At 45.3% G+C, this 22061-nt stretch overlaps 1 protein-coding gene across 1 annotated transcript in view; it reads right to left on the reverse strand.

Moving 5' to 3' along the window:
* The window catches only part of LOC147896207 (zinc finger (CCCH-type) family protein / D111/G-patch domain-containing protein), a 42088-nt gene that overhangs the window by 17540 nt on the left and 2487 nt on the right, over positions 1 to 22061 (reverse strand). The gene's annotated exons all lie outside the window — the stretch shown is intronic.

A 22061-nucleotide genomic window follows, 5' to 3' on the forward strand; every position in this document is an offset into this window, starting at 1 on the left:
ATATGCTGTTAAAGGGAAAGAGCAGCTTGTGTGTAAGCTCAAGAGGAGCTTGTATGGACTCAAGCAGGCACCAAGAGAATGATACAAGAAGTTTGATGCCTTCATGCAGTCCCAAGGGTATCATAGGTGTGAGACCGATCATTGCTTGTACACCAAACGGGCAAAGGATGGCAGTTTGATGCTACTCATTCTATATGTGGATGACATGCTGATTGCCAGTAAATCTCAGCAGGAGATTAGTACTTTGAAGAAACAACTGCATAAGTCTTTTGACATGAAAGACTTGGGTGATGCAAACCATATTCTTGGCATGCGGATTACTCGTGACAGGTCCAAGGGACTTTTGTTTCTGTCACAAAAGGAGTACATTGACAAAGTACTGCAGAGGTTTAAAATGGAAGGGGGGAAGTCTATTAGTACCCCGTTGCCTCCACATTTAAAACTCAGCAGTAAGGACAGCCCCAGATCAGATGATGATAAGGCTGAGATGGCCAAGGTTCCGTATGCATCTGCAGTTGGTTCTTTGATGTATGCCATGGTTGCCACTCGTCCGGATATTGCTTTTGCGGTGGGAGTCATCAGTAGGTATATGGCAAATCCAGGCAAGCGGCACTGGGAAGCAGTGAAAGGTGTCTTGAGGTATCTCAAAGGTACCAAAGACTTGTGCATATGCTATGGTAGGCAAAATGCATTGGTGCATGGTTTTACAGATTCAGACTATGCAGGGAATGCAGATAACCGGAAGTCTACTACCGGTTATATTTTCACTTTTGCAGGAGGTGCTATATCATGGGTGTCTCGGTTGCAGAAATGTGTTGCACTGTCAACTACTGAAGCTGAATATGTTGCAGCCACTGAGGCTTGCAAGGAAGCAATATGGCTTACTCGGCTAGTGGGAGATTTGGGCATTACAGGAGATATGCCAGTTTTGCATTGTGATAGTCAAAGTGCTATCATGTTGGCAAAGAATCCGGTCTTTCATCAAAAGACCAAGCACATAGATGTGAAATATCATTTCATCAAGGAGGTACTAGAAGACAAGCGACTTGAGCTTGTGAAGGTGCATACTGATGATAATCCTGCAGATTTGCTCACTAAGAGCTTGCCTACAGAGCGGTTTGCACATTGCCGCCACATCATGGGATTAGGATGAGACCATTATTATTTTATGGTCTTGTATACAGTAACTGTATATTGCTGTAATTTTTATTCTTTTCTCCCCTTTAGGCACATTGGCCTTTAGGTGGGAGGTTGTTGGGGTAAAGGCACATTGCCACCCCTTTATTAAAGATATGACACCTATGACTGTCTTAAGACAGTCATAGGGTGAAAAACCTAATCCTAATAAAACCTATGAGTTTGTGGTGTGGCTCATCACTTCACACCCGCATGTTTGGAGTCTCTCGCTCTCTCTCACTCTCTCCCCCGTTGTTCTTCTTCTCCTTACCTTCCCCTTCATTTTCTGAGGTATGTCTTGAATAGTGCTGCCCACATGACAGCCTTGCTGCTGTTCATGTGGCAACCACCTCTCCTCTCTTTTCTCTATCTCATCCCTGCCCTCATGACAGCCATGATGCTGCCCATGTGGCCATCTCTCAAACACCAGGTTCACCCCCCCCATACTCTCCTCATATGGGGGCTTACAGATGGGAGGTGACCTTTCCAACATCGACGTCGTCAAAATGAGGATGCTCATGCAGCTGCATGCAATTCTGCTCATGATCTTCATACTCGACACTGATAACTACAAACCGATTTTGGAGCCTACAGCCTGCACTAATCCAAAGGCCGTGTAAGGTATATGTGTTGGTCTTTGTAGAAAAAAGTACTCATGATTCATGAGATCGAGCCATCAAACGTGTCTAGCACCAAAATTTGAGCATATCCTGTTGCAAGAAGTTGTAGGCATCATCGTTTTCTTGACTTCGCTGAATACTAGACATATCAGGGTTTCATCATCATGTCATCAAGACTCCTATGTCCCCTTGAGAAGTACAGATTTGCAGATGGATCTGATAGCATTAAGTGGAGATCAAAGCAAGTCACTTAATGCTATCAGATCCATCTGAAAATCTGTACTTCTCAAGGGGACATAGGATGGCATTTACATATACCAACCAATTGAGCTGCTCGGTGCTCAACCTAATACAAAAATTAAAAAGTCAATGGTGCAGAATTAAGACTCTATGTATTCTATATTATAATTATATCCTCAACCAGTCCTAGGTTAGCTTTCGAAGCTCCTGCATGAACTCGTACAAAAGGCCCATTGTATAATCCTCGAGAACTAGTTCAGTACCAATAGTAGAGATGTACAAGTTCACTAAGCGATGGAGCTCCATAAGCTTGAAGTCACCAAGGGGACCATAAATACATGCTTACACATAGGCACGACAGAAGATGGTACATTTGCGATGTACCTAGCTTGCTCCAACAGCAAGTAACACCAAACCGAGTTTCCAAGGTATTTCTCCTCAATATGCTTCATTGGAGATTTCAGTATATCGCTTCAGGATGAGTGTTTGTACAAGAACTCTTAGTTGGATGCGAATGGTACTACTTGTACAACAGATTGAGATAGACCCACGATATTTGGTATCTTACAAAGTTTGGTCCGTTCTTATCTTCTGAGGGGGACGATTGGATGGTTCTATAGGTGCCTTGGGATTTTGAAGATTCTGTGACTTGGACCAATAATTGTACTAGTGTTCCAGACTAGATCCGATCATTGAGGCGTGGGATGTTAGAAATGACCCAACAGAGGGTACTCACAGCGGAAGACTTATAGTAATGCCCAAGAGCTCACACAGTGTGCGTGTGGGTGTGGAATCACAAACTTCTTTACTTAATGTGCGTCACATAGATTAGATGTGCAGACTCATCAATAGACAATGAACCAGCCAGATAGAGAAACCACCAAAATAATATATTTCCGTCCAAAACTATGGATACAATACAAAAGAGATAGATCCAGAGTCCCACCAATGGTGTGGTCCTCTGATCTTACCACAAGGTCCTTCTCCTATTTGCCAGTTATCTCTAGACTCGAGCCCACGTGCTCTGTAGACTTTCCGTCCAGTATGTTCTTCTCCACCTTACTGCCTGTGAATCAGCCTAGGTGGGCAGGCCCTACCAAGCTTTGTTTGCAGCAGACAGGTCCCCTTGGTCCTCCTGAATGTAGGCCCCAAGATAGCTGTTTCACTACTCCAACCTGCTTGTGAATCGCTGCTCCAGAAGGTATGATGATCACAACACCTTGCTGCCATAGAAGACAGCCCAGGTCCAGCCTCTAGGGAACTCAGTCTGCAGCTCACCTTCCACTCTCCTTCACCCCCAGTGTGAGGCCCAAGGAGTGGCTTCTGGCTGCTCCTGTCTGCTCCTGAACTTGCTGGATAGGTGAGGCCTGAGGCCTCTCCTTTTATAGGCCCCCAAGGGGCTGTCATAAAACCGACCAGCCAGCCCTAACTGGGCCGACTGGACTGACCTGGTTGGCTGGCCCAACCAACCTGGTTGGCTCAGCCCTAACCAGCCCCATTAGGGCCCTTTGCTGGCCCCTTCCAGTGCAGGGTCCAGCCCATAGGTCCCGCCCCTTTCAAGGCCCTTCTGCAGGTCGCAATCCTGCCCACAAGGCACGCCTCTGCTCCTGCTATGCTGCGCCATGTGCCAGCTCTGCTTGCAGGTCGTGTCCCTGCCTGTAGACACCCGCCATGCTGCTGTATAGGGGCCGTACCTGTCCGTACAGGTCCTGGCCTGTCCCACCACCTTTTGTGCCTCCGCAGGCTCTTGTGCTGCCCCGCCACCTGCTGTACACTGCCCTGCAGCAGTCCGTACTGATCCGTACAGTGGGGCCATGTCTAGGTAGGTCTTGAGCAGTGCTGCCCACATGACAGCCTTGCTGCTGTCCATGTGGCAGCCATCTCTTCTCTCTTGGCTGAGGTGCTGCCCATGTGGCAGCCCCCTCCCTTTCTCTTCTCTAGGCATCTTCTGCCCTAGGTCTCCCTCCCCCACGCTCTCCTCATATGGGAGCTTACAGTTGGGGAGGTGACCATTCCAACACCCCCTCTCACCGACACATCCAAGCCCAATGCCAACACGTCAATGAAGATGCTCCAGTAACTCCCTGGTCGTAGTCCTCTGGAACTTTTCGATGTCGAAATCTTTTCCTGGCTTTTCATCCAGTGGCTCCTGCTCCGCCAGGTCCGGTTCCACTTCCGTACACCATCCTGGTACACAGGTCCGTCTTTGGTACCACCTCCTTCAGTCACGTTTCCGCCTTCAAACTCGAGCAACCAGCCTCTATGATCTTCCAATTGTCCCCCTCATAATAAGTGAACAACTTGGAGTCTTCCAAGCACCATGCTCTAAGGGTCTGTTTCAACCCGTCCTTCCTTTGGCAAGGTTTTCAACAAAAGTACATCTCCAGATAACCTGGACTGCGAACTTTAAACGCACCTGACTGAACCTGAGTCACCCTCCTTGCAAGGGCACAATCCTCCAGTCATGGAAGTCGATTCCCAAGAGCTTTTGAATCAGGGTCGTCCTTCAACAAGGTCCCTGCCTTCAGGCACCCACACCTGTGAGCCTCCTACTTGAGCTCTGATACCATGTTAGAAATGACCCAACAGAGGGTACTCACAGCGGAAGACTTATAGTAATGCCCAGGAGCTCACACAGTGTGCGTGTGCATGTGGGTGTGGAATCACAAACTTCTTTACTTAATGTGCATCACATAGATTTGCACACTCATCAATAGACAATGAACCAGCCAGATAGAGAAACCACCAAAATAATATATTTCCGTCCAAAACTATTGACACAATACAAAAGAGATAGGTCCTCTGATCTTACCACAAGGTCCTTCTCCTATCTGCCAGTTATCTCTAGACTCGAGCCCGCGTGCTCCACCTCGAGCGTCTGTAGACTTTCCGTTCTTCTCCACCTTACTGCCTGTGAATCAGCCTAGGTGAGCAGCCCCTGCCAAGCTTTGTCTACAGCACACAGGTCCCCTTGGTCCTCCTGAATGTAGGCCCCAAGATAGCTGTTCCACTACTCCAACCTGCTTGTGAATGGCTGCTCCAGAAGGTATGATGATCACAACACCTTGCTGCCATAGAAGACAGCCAAGGTCTAGCCTCTAGGGAACTCAGTCTGTAGCTCACCTTCCACTCTCCTTCACCCCCAATGTGTAGGCCATCTCCTGGTGATTCTAGTGATGTCCTATAGGCCATGGTATGTGCCTTGTAGGCATAAATAAAGGCACTTGTAGTGTTAGTGCCTTTTAGGCCACATAGGACACTTAGTCCTATGTGACACTTAGTCCTAGGTCTAGGTACTTGTACCTTATACTTCTCTTTTTCCTATTATCCTAGTTTTGACGTGACAGCTAATCTATCGACTCTTTTGCAACCTACATTCTCTCTCTTTCATTCGATCCTACACTGGTATCAGAGCGGGGCTTGACTCGTCTTCTCTTGCACTTGGACTCACATCAGCTCTCTTCAACTTCACTGCCCTTCATCCGTACAGTCGTACGGTACGACAACTGTACCTACCGCCTGATCCGTACTTGCGTCCCGTACGATGCACCTGCGATGTACGTCGTACTTGATCCGTACACAGTACTTATTACGCACATGCGCCGTACTTGTCCGTCCCGTACTAGAGCCACCATACCTGCGCCGCTGTACAGATCAGTACCTGCATCACCGTACTATCCATACTGATCGTCGTACTGCACTCCGTACATCTTCCGTACCTGCACGTGGGAGCCTCCATACAATTGTAGGACTTCAGATCTCCGTACAACGTACAACCGTACAACCATACACCGTACATCGTACGGTGTACTTGATCCGTGCAATCAATGTACACTCTACTTGAGCTGTCCGTACAGCTAGTACTTCTTTCGAGATCTCCATACAAGTGTTGCACGTACAAGGTCACATTCAGGACATTGGTATTTTTTGGGGCTTTCAGTTCATTTCACCTTTCTTTGGTTGCAATTTCTTGCAAGAACATTGGGGCTTTGGAGTTTGGTCTGCAATCTCTTGTTTGTTTGCAGTACATTGGGTCAGATTGCAGGACATTGAGTCACTTTTGCAGGACTTTGAGTCAGATTTGCATACATTGGTTTACATTTGCAAAAATTTCAGCAAAATTTGGGGCTTTTCTGCATTTGCCCTCCTTTTGGCCTATTTGCCCTCAATAAATTTGAGGCTTTAGCCAGATTTGCTGTTTTTGCAGTGAACATTGCCTGCCACAGTCAAATTTGGGTCAGATCTGCATTTGCCCTTTGATTTGGGTTGGAAACTTGCAAATATCTGTTGTCATTTTTGGACAACCAGCTTTTTGTAGTGATAGCCTTAAGGCTTTAAGGTTTTCAGGTCTCTTTCACGGTATCACATTTGCTATGGCTGGGAACAATCAAGATTTATTTGGAGTTCTTCGTGAAGATGATAAGTTGGATGGCACCAACTATCCGATGTGGTCTTATCTCATGAAACATATTCTTGTTGCAAAGCATTTGTGGAATATTGTTTCTGGGGTTGACCTGAGGCCAACCAATGCCACAGTGGTTGCCTCTACTGTTGGTCCCTCCACAGGGGGTACTCCTCCTGATGTCTCTTCCTCTAGCACTCCTGCTGCTGCTCTTCCAAATCAAGAACAGTCAAGATGGGATGCAAGAGATGCCAATGCACATTCATGTATTGCTTTATCATGCAAGAGAATCATTATTCCACACATCCGGTCTTGCAGGACAGCAAAGGATGCTTGGGATAAATTGGCTTCTCTCTATCAGATTTGCAATGAAGCTCGTGTTGCATATTTGAGAAGGCAATTACAGGAAGTCAGTATGAATGAAGGTGACTCTATGGATGCATACCTGACAAAGGTGAAGGACCTCATGGAACAGCTTGCCAACATTGATGAGGTGGTGCCAAATTCACAGCTTGTCAGTACCACATTGAATGGACTGCCAGATACATATCAAGGGTTTGCTACAACCCTTCGATTAGTGGACATGGGTAATCCAGACCACTATTCTTTTGATCAGCTAGTTACTTTGCTTTTGCAGGAAGAGCAAAGTAGAGCTAATAGACAAGCCATTATTCCTGATCATGCATTTGCTTCACAGCAGACAGGAAGAGGCAAGGCTTCCAAGCCTATGGGCAAGCCAAAATCTGCACATAGCAGCTGCAATTCCTCCCATGCATCTAAAAATACAGCAGATACGTCAAAGAAGAAAACATGCAACTATTATCACAAGCCTGGACATGACATTTCAGAATGCAGGAAGCGCATTGCTTTGGCTGCCCATGTCAATCACATGCGGAGTCTCATGACTCAACTTGCTTCTATCAACTCTCCAATCACTACAGATGATGCAATGGCAGTGTTGCTCAAAAGTATGCCTAAGGATTATGATCATGTTGTTACCACTTTGAAAAATCTTCCTAATCCTACTCTTCAAGGTCTTATTATTGCTCTTCAAGAAGAAGAAAGGCACATGGAACTCCGGAGAGGCAATGACACAGCCTATGCCATAAAAACTCAAAAGGGTAAGTTTTCACCTTGCAGACATTGTGGGAAGACTAATCACCTCTCAAAAGATTGCTTCAAGATCAATCCTTGCAAACATTGTGGCAAAAACAATCACCATGAAAAGTATTGTAAAGTCAAAAAGGAAGCAACTACAAAGTCAGAAACTGCCAATCTACTTTCAGTTGATGTGCCTCCACAAGATGAGGCCTCCTATGAAGACTATGCTTTTTAAGCACTTTTTTGTTTATCATCACTTGGTCAAATTTTGAGGTTCTCTGCCTGGAGTAGTACTCCAAAAAGAATATGTTATGTCTTTTGTAAATCACCTCTGGTCACCATATGATGTAGACCATGTGATATGTGTTTTGACTATCCCATTTTTGTGAACCTCACACCCTTGGGAACCCTTGCTAGCATGAGATCCTAGCCATAGATTTATCCTTGACCACCATGAGATGGCATGAGAAACTATGAGACTAGATGTATCCTTGACACTGCAAGAGGCGACCCCTTGAGGGGGGGTATGTTGGGATAAGTATGATCAAGGGCTTGCTCTATGGTGCATGTGTGCATCTAGGGGAGTCACATGTGGTTTGTGTGTGTTGTAAAGGCACATCAAGTGCTATGATGTGTCTAGTGTGTGACCTAAGTGATGATGTAAGACAAAGGCAATCCCACTGATGTAGGGACTGATTCCCACTGATGTAGGGGCTGATTGCCACTTATGTAGGGAAGGTACTACCTTCTCCCCCTTTCTATAAGAGAGAGTCCTCTCTCTCACAATCCATAATAGAGAACTACCATCTTTCTTTCATTGTGCTCTCACACCTCTTGCAAGATGCATCTATTCTATCCTACGGGATTCTACACTGGTTGGCTGGCCCAACCGACCTGGTTGGCTCAGCCCAACCAGCCCCATTAGGGCCCTTTGCTGGCGCCTTCCAGTGCAGGGTCCAGCCAATAGGTCCCGCCCTTTTCAAGGCCATTCTGCAGGTCGCAATCCTGCCCACAAGGCACGCCTCTGCTCCTGCTATGCTGCGCCATGTGCCAGCTCTGCTTGCAGGTCGTGTCCCTGCCTGCAGACACCCGCCATGCTACTGTATAAGGGGCCATACCTGTCCATACAGGTCCTGGCCTGTCCCACCACCTTTTGTGCCTCTGCCAAGCTCTTGTGCTGCCCCGCCACCTGCTGTACACTGCCCTGCAGCAGTCCGTACTGATCCGTACAGTGGGGCCATGTCCAGGTATGTCTTGAGCATTGCTGCCCACATGACAGCCTTGCTGCTGTCCATGTGGCAGCCATCTCTTCTCTCTTGGCTGTGAGGTGCTGCCCATGTGGCAGCCCCCTCCCTTTCTCTTCTCTGGGCATCTTCTGCCCTAGGTCTCCCTCCCCAACGCTCTCCTCATATGGGGGCTTATAGATGGGGAAGTGACCATTCCAACATGGGACACACACCTACCTTTGTAAGAATATAATATAACCAATCGTACAAATTCAAATTTTTGTTGTTCTAAAGTTCAAATTTATAGATTGAAAATAAAAGAGAAACAAAAGAGAAGAAAAACAAGCTAACAAAAATTTTTGAAAAACAAAAGGTAGACATACCTAGAAAGCATAGCATTGCTTATGTCATCACCAATGCCCAAGCATAAGCAGCTATACTCAGTTTCTAAAGACCCGCGGTGTCTCTTGGGCAAACCCAATGCTTACAAAAATATGTCAATTAAACGAAAGAAAAGGGAAAGATACAAGAAACAACAAAGGAGAAAGAAGGTGACTAAGTAAAAATCATGATGATGGCAAATCCTCGATTTGTTCCTGAGAGAGCTTTTGCAAAGGAGCTGATGGAGTGATTCTTCGACAGCGTGGGCATCGGACCACGGTGTGTCATTGAGAGGGGGCGTTGGAAGAATATAGTCAATGCCCTACCTGTAAGCCCCCAAATGAGAAGAGCTACGTGGCTCGACACCTGCATAATGTTGTGGGTAGATGTATCAGTAGGGGGATGGACTGAGGCTGCCATGTGAGCAGACTGCAACATGGGCAGCAGAAAAAGTTCCTACTTTATGTCATTGTAGGGCAGCCAATGAGGCCTCCCTGGTTAGCACATTGGGCTGACAATCAGCCCAGTATATGGGCTGGTTGTGGGGCTCTGTTCAGCCCAGCCAAGAGCCCATGGACAAGGTCAAAGTGTCATGTGCACGGATTGGTATTTGACGTGTACTGGGTACACAAAACTAGCTCAAGCAGTCTGGGTGTGCACAAGCATGAGCTGAGGCAAAACTGTGGTTTCATCAGGCTATAACGTGGAAGGTACAGCTTTTAGAAAGCCCAACCTCCTAAACTTGGAAGGGTGGTGCTTTTTTTAGCGTCCAGCCTCCCCGAAACAGCAGCCTGGCCGCGATCCTGCTCCAACCTATGGCGCACCCCTCTACACTCTCCTGCATGGTGTCACCTGACCTCTGCGCAGCCCCGACCATACACGGGATCCCCTAGGTTTCCCCTCAGCCTATCGCTTGCCTAGCGGCTCCTCTCACGCCTCTCCTACAATCCTCTCCACTATCTCCAAGCTACACCTCTCACTCTCTCTCACCTAATCACCTAACCCCACTTATCAGCCTCGAATTCACACCCTCTCTCTCTCTCTCTCTCTCTCTCTCTCTCTCTCTCTCTCTCTCTCTCTCTCTCCTTCTTTCCCAATCCTAGACCCCGACCCTTAATGATGAACCAATCAATCACTTGCAGGGCCCCTTATATAGACTCGGGCCCCAAGCGCCAAAAATAGCGAAGACCTCTAACTGGTTCGTACCCTTGCCACTCAACTCGAGGATCAAGCCTGCCTAACTCTAAGCCTCCGAGAAGACCCCTCCACACCCCTTGCGGATTTCGTCACTTGGGTACGGCTTGCAACAGACTTCCGTACGGCACAGCCAACAACAGGAGTATCCGGGTTCACTGACTCGGGCTGATCGTCAGCTTCGTACCTCTTTCATCGGCCAGCCTCTCTTCTCTTTCATCACCTCCTATCTAGACAGTTTTCTTCTGCTCCAATCTCCTAGCTCCGATCCCACCTGTTACTTCTCTAAGTTTACTCCCTTCATCAGATCAGATTTCAGATATGGCTGATTCAGTAGATCCCGAGCTTGCGATGGGAGATCAGGATATGAGCTACCATGCGGAGGATGACCAAGGACTCTACGATGATCTGATTACGAAGAAAGCCTTTAGTGAATTCACCACTGCTCTTGATGGAAAGTTTGAGCAGGTTAACACGAATCAAACGGGGTTGACACAGCAACTCCAAGGGATTCAGACTACACTCACACTTTTGACTAGCACTGTTTAGGCGCTCACGCATGTGGATGCCATGGCTTCAGTATTTGGTCCGAACATCACTCCAGATCCTTTTCCCGAAATCAAAAGTCTCATACCAAGGAGGTTGTTGACACTTGGTTGCACAAGTAGCAAGTACACTTCCAGTTTCACCCTTATCCGAAGGACAAGAAAATACAGCTTACAGCAGGGTTTATGTCAGGAAAGGCTTTATTGTGGTGGAAGGAACTCCAACCCAAGCCTGCAACATGGATAGAATTCGAAGGGGTCTTCAAGAAAGAGTTTCTAAAGTAGGAGGAAGATTACAATATCATAGGCAAGCTTAAAGCCTTCGATATGTCCAAGCTGAATCTGACTTTTGAGGTTTATCTTCAAAGGTTTCGGGATTTGCAGACCAGAGCTACAAAGATGGATCCAGTGACCTTGTTAGGTTTCTTTGTGGATGGTTTGCCTGACTCATACAAGTTACAAATCAAGAACAACAAGTGTACCACTTTGCAAGAAGCCATGAATTACGCGCGCATCTATGATGATACCATGGTCAACGCAAAGGGAACCACAGTTACCGACACGGGTGGGAAGAACAAGAAGAAGTTCTTCCAATCTACCACTGGTACCGGGGAGTCGAAGTCTATAGACAACGCCTCCAAGAACCATTCGACTCAGGCAAAGAATGGTCGTGCCCGTTTCCTTCGTACCTTGAAGCTAAAGAAAGAAGGGCATTGCTTCATATGCGAGGAGTAAGGCCACACTAGGAATGATTGTCCTAAGTGAAAGAACCAGAAGCAAGCACCGGGACCGAAGCTCCATGCGGGTCCAGGTACCAAACCTAAGGGAGCTAATCAAGTTTCGATGACAGGTATTTCTGTAAATGTCATTACCTGCCCACTTTCTTGTAATTGCACTTTTAATACTTCGTTATTTGGTTCCCATGATCTTTTCCGAGTTTATGGAGAAGTTAGGGACCAAAGAGTTCACATTCTCTTTGACCCAGACAGCTCTCACAACTTTGTTAATTACAAACTTGTGCAGAAGATGGGGCTGTCCACGATACCTAGCGATCACACCTACGAGGTACACTTCCAACTGGGAAGCAGTTTTGGGATCGCAAGATTGAAGCACTTTCTATCCGGATTCAAGACTACACAGTGGCTCTTACGTGCTATGTCATGCACTTGGAGCATGTGTACTTGTTAATCGGAATAGAGTGGTTTAAAACCCACGATATTGTAGGCTATCTCCTGGTGGTTCTAGTGATGCCCTATAAACCATGGTATGTGCCTTGTAAGCATAAATATAGGCACTTGTAGTGTTGGTGCCTTTTAGGCCACATAGGACACTTAGTCCTATGTGACACCTAGGACACTTAGTCCTAGGTCTAGGTACTTGTACCTTGTACTCCTTTTTTATTATTGAAGTTTGACATGACGGCTAAGACTTATGCGACGCATTGCTACCTGCACTCTCTCTCTCAATCGATCCTACAGTGGTATTAGAGCAGGGGTCTACACTTGTCTTCCAGCTCTCCTCAACTTCCCGAGTCCTCCATTGCTTATTGGGAGCCTGCTCCTCTACTGGTCGTCACTGCTTCAGCATGTTCGCCGTACAGACTCGTTGGACCTATATCTTGCCTCCGGATTTGCATCTACTTCTTCATCCGTACAATCCCGTACGACTGTATGGACACCCCGTACACACAGCCTGCACGCAGGACGTACATCACTGTACAGCTCCGTACATGCACCATCGTACAGCTCTGTAACTGTGTTCCGTACACTGCACCTACAGGCTACGCCGTACGTCGTACCCGATCCGTACATCGTACTTCCATCATACTGATCCGTACATCATACTTCCGTCATACCTGATTCGTACATCATACTTACCTCGTACATGCTCCGTACTGTGCTCAGCACATGTTCCGTACAGGCATCGTACAGCCTCCATACATGCATCGTACAACCTCCATACAGGCATAGTACCTGTTACCGTACTGGCATCCGTACAGTTGTGTTTACTCCACGATTTGGTAGAGCATTTGGCACGTGTTAAATTTCTTGCAGTATTTTACTGTTTTTTGACAGTTTTTACTGTCAAACCCTAATTTCCAATAGAAAATTTTAGATCTTTTGACATCTAAACCTTCTACTTGTCAATACAATACTTTTGACAAGGTTGACAACTGAAATCCTTCCAAAAATTGAAGTTTTCACTTAATTTCAGGTTCAGGACTGTCACATTGTGCCACGTCATCACTAAGGTCAACAAAATTTGGGGCTTTTGTGTTGGGAGCTCAATTTCAACTAGTGTTTGGGACAGTAACTCGTATTTTTGCAGTTTCAAGCCTTGAGGATATACATTGGGTCAGATTCGCATACATTGGGTCACATTTGCAAAAATTTCAGTAAAATTTGGGGCTTTTCTGCATTTGCCCTCTTTTTGGCCTATTTGCCCTCAATAAATTTGGGGCTTTTGCCAGATTTGCTGTTTTTGCAGTGAACATCAGTCACATTTGGGTCAGATCTGCATTTGCCCTTTGATTTGGGTCAAAAATTTGCAAATATTTTCTGTCATTTTTGGACAGCCAGCTTTTTGCAGTGATAGCCTTGAGGGTTTTGGGTTTTCAGGTCTCTTTTAGGGTATCACATTTGCTATGGCTGGGAACAATCAAGATCTATTTGGCGTTCTTCGTGAACATGATAAGTTGGATGGCACCAACTATCAGATGTGGTCTTATCTCATGAAACATATTCTTGTTGCAAAGCATTTGTGGAATATTATTTTTGGGGTTGATCTGAGGCCAACCAATGCTACAGTGGTTGCCTCTACTGCTGGTCCCTCTGCAGGGGGTACTCCTCCTGATGCCTCATCTTCTAGCACTCCTGCTACTACTCTTCCAACATGCAAGAGATGAAAATGCACATTCATGTCTTGCTTTATCATGCAAGAGAATCATTATTCCACACATCCGGTCTTGCAGGACAGCAAAGGATGCTTGGGATAAATTGGCTTCTCTCTATCAGATTCGCAATGAGGCATGTGTTGCATATTTGAGAAGGCAATTACAGGAAGTCGGCATGAATGAAGGTGACTCTATGGATGCATACCTGACAAAGGTCAAGGACCTCATGGAACAACTTGCCAACATTGATGAGGTGGTGCCAAATTCACAGCTTGTCAGTACCACATTGAATGGACTGCCAAATACATATCAAGGGTTTGCTACAACCCTTCGATTAGTGGCCATGGGTAATCTAGACCACTATTCTTTTGATCAACTAGTTACTTTGCTTTTGCAGGAAGAGCAAAGTAGAGCTAATAGACAAGCCATTATTCCTGATCATGCATTTGCTTCACAGCAGACAAGAAGAGGCAAGGCTTCCAAGTATATGGGCAAGCCAAAATCTGCGCATAGCAGCTGCAATTCCTCCCATGCATCTAAAAATACAGCAGATAAGTCAAAGAATAAAAGATGCAACTACTGTCGCAAGCCTGGACATGACATTTCAGAATGCAGGAAGTGCATTGCTTCGAAGAAAAAGAAAGCAGGATTGACAATTAATGCCTCTCATGCTATTGAATCCCATGAGCCAGAAGATGCTTCACATGCACATGCTCTTCAGGATGATTGGGCATCGGCTGTCCATTGCTCATTTGATCCCTCCAAAGCTGATGCATTCTTTACTGCTAATGATGCTCAATCCTGGTACTTTGATAGTGGTGCTTCCAAGCATGTCACATCTTGCAGACAGTTGTTTCATTCTTTAGCTGATGCACCTCGAGGGGGGCCTGTTACATGTGCTAATAATGCTTCATATGCTGTAAAAGGAATTGGAGATGTGCAGCTCACATCCATTTCAAGCCATCCAGTTACTCTAACCAATGTTCTTTTTGTGCCTGGAATTGAAGTCAACTTGATTTCAATTTCAGCAATTGCCACTTCACGTTTCAGAGTTATTTTTTATAGCTACAGATGCCTAGCTTATGATCCTCCTGATGACAATGCCATAGTTCTCACTGGCACTTTGCAAAAAGGGCTTTATCACCTGGATCATCACTCAGCTGCACTTTCTATTGAAGCATTGGCTATTTCAGATTCACAGCTTGCTGAAACTCATCTTTGGCATGAGAGAATGGGTCATCTCAATTATAGAGCTCTTGCAAAGCTACATTCACAGCAGATGGCAAATGATGTACCTCAAACTCACACAGTTTCCAAACATGTGTGTGAGGGTTGTCTTTTGGGTAAGATGCATCGGTTTCCTTTTCAAAAGAATTGTCCAAAACTCTCACAAAGGAAATTGCAGCTAGTACACAATGATGTCTGTGGCCCCATGAGGACAAATGCCATTGGGGGATACAAATATTTTATGACTCTCATTGATGATTTCACAAGATATTGCTGGGTATATCCTTTAAAAGCCAAATCTGAAGTTTTCTTATGCTTTCAGAGGTGGCTGAATATGGTTGAGAATGAATCAGGATGCAAGCTTGTCACCCTCAACACAGATAGGGGTGAGAGTATATGTCTAAGGAGTTTGATGCATTTCTGTCTTCACGGGGCATTATTCACTCATGTACTACTCCTTACACTCCTCAGCAGAATCCTGTTTCTGAAAGGAAAAACAGGTCCACAATGGAGATGGCCAGATGCATGCTTAAGGCCAAGTCTTTGCCCAATAAATTTTGGCTTGATGCAGTAATGTGTGCAAACTATGTGCTGAATAGATCACCTACACGGGCATTGAAGACTGTTACACCTTATGAAGCATGGAAAGGCAGGAAGCCTTCACTTTCACACATGAGAGTTTTTGGGTCTCTTGCATATGTTCATGTACCATCTCAGCTGAGACATAAGCTTCATGACAAGGCAATCAAATGCATATTTATTGGTTACAGCCAGGAGAGCAGAGGGTATTGGTTATACCAACCAAATACTGGGAAGATTATTGTCAGTAGAGATGTAATCTTTGCTGAACATTCAGCTTCTCCTCTTGTGGACTGCAAAGCTAAGCCAGATGTTGACATGTTTGATGCCTTTGAATCTTGGTTACCTCTGCCATCCTCAGAAGAGGACTTTGACCAGCAACATGAGCCTCTTGCAGGCCCTTCACCAAGCAATAATCAGCCACTACCTCATGCTGATTTGCAGGTTTCTCTTCCGGCACAAAATGGTCCCACTATTCATGATGCAGTCATTGAAGAAAGAGCTGTCAATAGACAGCAAAGGCAAGTTCCCAGATGGCTTCTTGATACATTGAGGGACAGCAAACAAGATCAGCCTTTTGCTGCCCGGACAAGATCAGGGAACAGACAGCATGGTCACTTTCTTGAGTTTGCACTACTTGCTACAGCTTGCAATGAAGAGCCTCTATGCCACAAAGATGCTTTTGACAACAAAGAGTGGATGGATGCAATGAGAGCTGAGTTACATTCCATTGCTAAAAATGACACATGGGAATTAGTAGATCTCCCTCCCAGCAAGCATGCCATTGGAACCCCGTGGGTCTACAAATTAACAAGGAAATCTGAAGGCAGCATAGATCGATACAAAGCCCGTCTTGTTGCAAAAGGGTATGCCCAACAACAAGGCATTGACTTTGAGGAGACATTTTCTCCCACATCCAAGATTACTACCATTAGATGTGTCATTGCCATTGCAGCCCATCATCATTGGCAAGTGCACCAACTTGACATCAAGGCTGCTTTTCTTCATGGGGATCTGCAGGAAGAAGTATATGTCACACAACCTCCTGGTTTTGAGGTTGTTAATTCTGAAAATAAGGTATGCCGGCTTAGAAAAGCCCTTTATGGTTTGAAGCAGGCACCCAGGGCATGGTATGCCAAAATTCATGCACACTTACTATCCCTTGGTTTTCAGAATAGTCCCACAGAACCCACTCTTTATGTCCGTGGGAATGGATCTAATTTTTTAGTGCTGATTTTATATGTGGATGATATGCTCATCACGGGCCCAGATACTCAGCAAATTGCAGCTTTCAAGGCTGATTTGCAGCAGATTTTTTACATGTCAGACATGGGACAGCTCCATTATTATTTGGGCATTCAGTTTGCGCATGTTGAGGATGATGTCTCAGTCCAAGTATATTGGACAGCTCCTTGATCCTTTTCAGTTTGAGGATTGCAAGCCAATCTCTACTCCAGTGGACCCTGGCTTCAAATTCTCAACTCATGATGGGAGCCTACCATGAAGTGTCACTCTTTATCAGCAGGCTGTTGGATGCCTTATTTATTTATGTCACACCAGACCTGACTTACAGTATGCAGTATCTCAGCTCAGTAGATTCATGCACATGCCCAGTTCACAGCATTGGCAGGCAGTAAAGAGAGTCTTCAGATATCTCAGAGGCACTTAGGATTTAGCCCTCTTCTATGGTGATCAAGGTTCACTTACCATGCATGCTTACACGGATAGTGACTGGGCAGGATGTTCCGACACCGGAGTGTCATAGCCCATCCCATGGAGGGGGGCTTGTAGGCCATCTCCTTGTGGTTCTAGTGATGCCCTATAAACCATGGTATGTGCCTTGTAGACATAAATATAGGCACTTGTAGTGTTAGTGCCTTTTACGCCACATAGGACCCTTAGTCCTATGTGACACCTAGGACACTTAGTCCTAGGTCTAGGTACTTGTACCTTGTACTCCTCCTTTTTCATTATCCAAGTTCAACGTGACGGCTAATACTTGTGCGACGCTTTGCTACCTGCACTCTCTCTCTCTCAATCGATCCTACAGATATTCGGATTGGACGGAAGGAACATACTCTTTCTTTTTCGGATAAGGACACCCAATTTTGTATTCAGTGTGATAATATTCCCTCTTCTATTGTATCTGCGATGCACCTTCGGAATATATTAAACACTTCTCATTATAATGTGTATCAGTGTGCTTTGATTCCGCTTTCTTCATTTGTTGTCTCTGTTAATAACAAGAATGATTTAAGTGTGTTTGAACACCATGAATTGAGAACGTTGTTAGATGATTTCATGGATGTATTCCCTGCTCAACTGCCGGAAGGTTTACCTCCAGAACGGGCAATAGACCATCGCATAGATTGGGGCTCAACCTATTAGTGTTCCACCTTATAGGATGAGCCAGCTTAAGGAGGATGAGTTAGCTTCACAGCTACAAGATTATGGGCTATATTCGGCCAAGTAAATCACCTTGGGGAGCACCTGTCCTCTTAAGAAAGAAGAAAGATACTTCGTGGAGAATGTGTATAGATTATAAACGATTGAATAAAGTGACAACTAAGAATCGATACCCTCTTCCTCATTTCGATGATTTGATAGACCGTTTGGCCGGAGCGAAGTATTTCACTAAGATTGATTTGCGTACGAGTTATCACCAAATCCGTATCTATGCTAAACACATAGATAGAACCGCATTCCGAACTAGGTATGGCCACTACGAGTTTCTCGTATTACCTTTTGGTTTGACCAATGCTCCTGCCACCTTCCAGCAAATGATGAACGATTTGTTCCCAGATTTTCTGGGCAAATTCGTTGTCGTGTTCTTAGATGACATCTTGGTATAAAGCCGAATGCTAGAGGATCACATAGGACACCTCTAGATTGTCTTAGTTATCCTAAGACAACATAAGCTCTATGCCAAGATGAGTAAATGTGACTTCTTTATGAAGGAGATCATTTACTTAGGACACAAGATTTCTTCTAAAGGTATTAGCATTGATCTGGATCGTATCCAGAAGGTTTTAGAATGGCCTATCCCTCAGACTCTAAAACAACTTCGTTCTTTTCTAGGATTCACGGTATTTCTACGAAAGTCTATGCGTGATTATTCACACATCACGGCACCCCTGACAAACATATTGAAAGGTCATGGACGCAAGTCTACCCAGCCGATCTCTTGGAATGATGCATTGAACAAGGCTTTTGAAACCTTAAAGTTAACTATCAAGAAAGCACCCATTCTTGCATTATCCGATCCTACCCGGCCTTATGTTTTAGAGGCCGATGCGAGTGATTTTGCAATTGGGGCAGCTTTATTCCAAGAAGGCAGACTTGTAGCTTTTGAGAGTAAGAAGCTAGACGACACCTAATATCATTGGCCCACACTAGAAAAAGAACTCTATGCAGTTGTGTATGCTCTAAAAGTTTGAAGACACTACTTGTATGGTTCGAAGTTTCTTGTATTGACCGATCACCAGTCAATCAAGTATGTGTGTGATGGATCTGAATTGAGGGGACAGAAGGCTAGATGGGCAGAATTAACAAGATTTTGATTTTGAAATACGTTATCAAAAGGGTTCGCTGAATAGTGTGGCGGATGCCTTAAGTTGAGTCAAGTTTGTAAATGCTATGTCATTTACGAAAATATCCTCAGAGCTATTTCAATCCTTGAGAGGGCTTTGCGCAACTGATAGTCATTTCAATTCTTATTGGTAGAGAGTCCAGGATGAGAGCTCCATGGTTAACCAGGACTCAAGGATTGTGCTACCTACGGTACAGGCGGCGGGAGATCAGTGGATGATAAGGAACGGCTTGATGTTCTGGAATGGAAAGATATGTGCGCCAGATGTTTTGGATCTTCGATCCAAGATTCTCTGGGAGTGTTATGATGCTCCTAGTGCTGGACATCCAGGTATACATCGAACTTTGTCTCTTGTGAAGCATACATTTTATTGGCCTAAGATGCGTGCATTTATTGAAAACTATGTGGTAGGTTGCCGGGTTTGTCAAGTTACTAAGGTAGAACACCTTAGAAGCGCGGGTTTATTACAGCCGTTGCAAATCTCGGGTAATAAATGAGAAAGTATTTCCATGGATTTTATTACCGGTTTGCCAAGAACGCGCAAGGGTCATGACTCCATTTAGGTCATAGTCGACCGTCTGACAAAAATGGCTAGATTCTTACCTACTAGAACAACTATTTCAGCTGTTCAGCTAGCTCACGAGTTTGTGGACCACTTGTTTAAGCTGTATGGTTTGCCCTCTGACATAGTCAGTGACAGGGATTCGAAGTTTACAAGTAACTTTTCGACACTTGTTTTTTGAGAAGTTAGAAACTATGCACAATCTAATGGCAATACAAAAAAGGTCAACCAATTAGTTGAAGATATGCTTCGGGCATATGTTTCTAAGAGACAATCTTCATGGGAAGATTATCTACCTATGATAGAATTTGCTTATAAAAGTGCGAAGCATTCGAGTACTAGTTACATTCCTTTTATGCTTATGTACGGGTTTCAACCTAAGTCACCAGTTATGGTTGGGTTAAAGGGAATCCAAAATGATGCTGTAAAGACATTCTTGCAAGACATGCAAGAAATGTTGCAGTTTGCCAAGGAGTCAATTAGAAGTGCCCACGATCGCGACAAATTTTAAGCTAATAGACATCGTTCACCTAGAGAGTTATCTGAAGGAACAATGGTATATTTGCGAATTCCCAAGGAATCCAAGAGCCTAAGTACTGGTTTGGTTCCGAAGTTATCCCCCAGATATTATGGTCCGTGCAAGGTTATTAAAAGAATTAGACCAGTTGCATATAGACTAGAATTGCCTCCTGATGTTAAAATACATCCAGTATTTCATGTCAGTAGACTGAAAGAAGTATTGGGTGCGGATGATCAACTTGTTTCTCCTCAAGAAATAATAGAAGTTACAGATTTAACTTTTATTCCACACGAACCTGAGAGTATTCTTGAATTTCGTGAAAGACACATTTGTAATAGAACTATCACAAAATACAAGATCAAGTGGAAGGATCGTGTTGAGGAGGATTCAACATGGGAGACATTACATAACCTCCAGAGGACATTCCCAGGTTTTTTAGCGAGCTCAAGAATGAGTTCTTAGAGGAGGGGAAGTATGTCATGTGCACGGATTGGTATCTGACGTGTACTAGGTACACAAGACTAGCTGAAGTAGCCTGGGAAGGCTTAGAGTTAGGCAGGCTTGATTCTCGGGTTGAGTGGCAAGGGTACGAACCAGTTAGAGGTCTTCGCTATTTTTGGCACTTGGGGCCCGAGTCTATATAAAGGGCCCAAGGGTTCAGTTCTCAGGGAGCCGAAGGGAGCAAGTCTCGTTCCCAGGTGCGAGGTCTGATCCTGGATTGAGTCGCGGACCTGCGCCTGCATCATAGCATAGCCCAAGGCCCAGCAGCAGATCCCAAGCTTCACAATGCCACCTGGTGGTATGGGACAACAGGCTGGTTAGGATCTGGTTGGGAGTTCGTGGCAGTAGCTCAGCTCGTGGCTCGGAGGTTTCAGGAGTGCTGGGGTCATGTCACAAAGGGCTGCGGCAGGAGAGCACAATAGATATGGTCGGTAGATTCAGCAAGAACAGGTGGGCAGTACAGCAACAGCAGCTACGACTGGTGCAGCATTGCCAGAGAGGATTGCAGAAGGAAGACATGTGTTTGCAAAAGGGGGGGACCTGTGTAAATAGGGAACAGTCTGGTTGGTTGGCTGGAATGACCACATACTGTGTCAGCTGGCAGTCTGCCACGTCAGCCAGTCTGTCAGACCAGTCGGCTGTTAGAGGAGGGCATTGTGCCCTATATAAGAAGCCCCATTTGGGGGTTCCAAGCATTACAGGACACCACATTTTAGGCTGCATTCCAGGGCAGCAAAGAGGTCAGGAATCATTTTGTGTTAGAGCATACAATCCAGAGTGGACCTAGGTGCACACTGCAAAACCTACATCAAGTCGGAGAGCATCAAGAGCTGCAGAGGAAGAATCTGTCAGCCAAGAAGAGCAGAGCAGAACTTTTGCAGGGATGCTCTACCTTGAGCAGCTACTGAAGCCTACACAGAGGCACGTGGAAGAAGAGGAAGAGGGTTCAACAAATGGAGCCATTGTTTAGTACCTTACCTAGGGGATTGTTAGCTGAAAGTGTTGGTATATATTGCAGTAGTTTTCATACCCGGTATCTATCTTGATATATATTCTGTTTTTGGCTGTACATCTGAGTTCTCTTTCTAGAACTGACTTGCCCTCTTTGAAGTTAAGTAAGCACATGCTGTGAGTTGTGTTTTGTTCGCGTGTCTTGTGATCTCGGGGTAGTTCTTCCACTGCCTGGGAGTTGGCCTTTAGCAATCAGCTTTCCTCAGGGTAATTTTTCCAACTGCCTGGGAGTTGGCCTTCAGCAAGCGACTTCCCTTTGTTTTTTCTACAGGTTAAAGTTCATATAACTGAACT

This window comes from Dipteris shenzhenensis, chromosome 12 (genome assembly GCF_047967505.1).
Source record: "Dipteris shenzhenensis isolate YYH24624 ecotype China chromosome 12, Dip_SZ_1.0, whole genome shotgun sequence".
Lineage (NCBI taxonomy): Eukaryota > Viridiplantae > Streptophyta > Polypodiopsida > Gleicheniales > Dipteridaceae > Dipteris > Dipteris shenzhenensis.